The following is a 1649-nucleotide window of genomic DNA, read 5'->3' as shown; positions in this document are numbered from 1 at the left end:
GCGGCCGGCCCTCGCGCGCCCTCTGCCAGCGACCGCCAGGCTTCGGGGCGTAGTGGGCGCGCGTGGGCGGAGAGCTCACGGCCACTGTCAGCACTTTCTGAGTCTCACCCGTGGTCATGACGTTGGCCTTCGGTCCCTCGCTTCCTCTGTCCATTTGCTCTTCTATGGGGTTGGTGTCTTCAGCTGATCGATTTGTTAAATCTCTTCATAGATTATGGACATTTTCTCTCACACTGTGCAAAACGTCTTTCTGTGTTTCTGAGTTGACTTCCGCTAAGGCAGCTTTTTACTGTGTTTTGTCACCTAACACCGCCCCCCCCCCATAACGCTCTCCCCGCCAATCCCGGGCTGTGCGGACGGCCTCCCTCGTATCCCTCTAAAATGACTGTTGTGTGTTTACATTGTCCTCACTCTGCAGCATTTGTTAAACACGCCGTCCTGACTTGTGCCTTCGTCAGGCACTAAATGTCCATCTGTCTGAGATCCTCGTATTGTCTCCTTGAGCTGTCGCCTGCTCGTCCTGATGTAGCTTAGGTATCTGTCCCCACAGAGCTGGCGTGGTTGGTTTGCGGGTTTTCCTCCCACAGTGGGGCTGGGGATGTTTCGAGCTCAAGTGAAAACTCGCTGTTTACTGGAGCCTGAATACGGGGCGCTCGCCCCTGACGCCCCAGCTGGGACAGTCACCCTAAGTCCCCATAAAGCAGGTGCTGACGTTTTAGAGCTGAGAACATAAATGCACAGGGAGCTTAGTAGCCACCCAGAGGCCCTCGGCGTCCCTGTTGGTGATTCCGTGTCTCCCCTTCAGTGTGTGTGAGCATGTGTGAGTGTGAGTGAGTGCGAGTGTGAGTGAGTGTGAGTGTGAGTGAGTGTGAGTGAGTGTGAGTGAGTGTGAGTGTGTGAGCGTGTGGGTCTCACTCTTAGGACAAGCTCAAGAGAAGTGGCTTTTGGGCCACCCTCCCTCTGTTCTGTCCTACCGCAAAGAGGCTACCTGCTTTCGTCAGCCACGGGGACCCCGCCCGTGCTCCAGCCGCCGTCGCAGACGCTGTCATCCTTGGGGTGAGGGGCCCCAGGGAAGAAAACGGGGCAGACGGACAGGAACAGAAGCCGACTGTCCGGGTGTGTCTTGTTTGGCAGATTTGACCCTGGAGCATGCAAGTATTTCTTATAATTCCTTAAAACTTCTTTTTAAAAGTCTCCAAAACCATGACTCCAAGCGGCACGAGTAAGCCTAACCGTGTCTAGAATTGGTGGCAGCGGCGCACGGCGGCAAGCGGTTTCGGTGACTTCAGGGCCGGCGGTTCCCTGGCGGGTCCTCCCTGGGCTCAGGAAGGTGGAGAAGCCCTCGCCGGCCTGGGCAGCAGTTCTCGGTGTCCACGCCGCTGTTTTACGCTCAGGCCGCGGCGCGAATGCGGCCAGGTGAAGACTAAGTCATCGCGCGGCCGCGGGGAAGGGGGCGCGGGCGTGGAATCCGCGAGGCCGTGGCCTGATTTTGAAGATGAACGTGCCGGTTTATCCGCTGGAAGAACCGAGAAGCGGAGCCGACCCAGCAGCACCACGGTCCCGAGCGCCCGCGGCGTCCTGTCCCCGCCCCTGCGTCCAGGGAGGAGCCGGCCCCGAAGTGCAAGGCTCAGGTCCGCGCAGGAAACACG

Source organism: Pteropus alecto, unplaced genomic scaffold (assembly GCF_000325575.1).
Source record: "Pteropus alecto unplaced genomic scaffold, ASM32557v1 scaffold195, whole genome shotgun sequence".
Taxonomy (NCBI): domain Eukaryota; kingdom Metazoa; phylum Chordata; class Mammalia; order Chiroptera; family Pteropodidae; genus Pteropus; species Pteropus alecto.
This window is presented reverse-complemented; position numbering follows the sequence as displayed.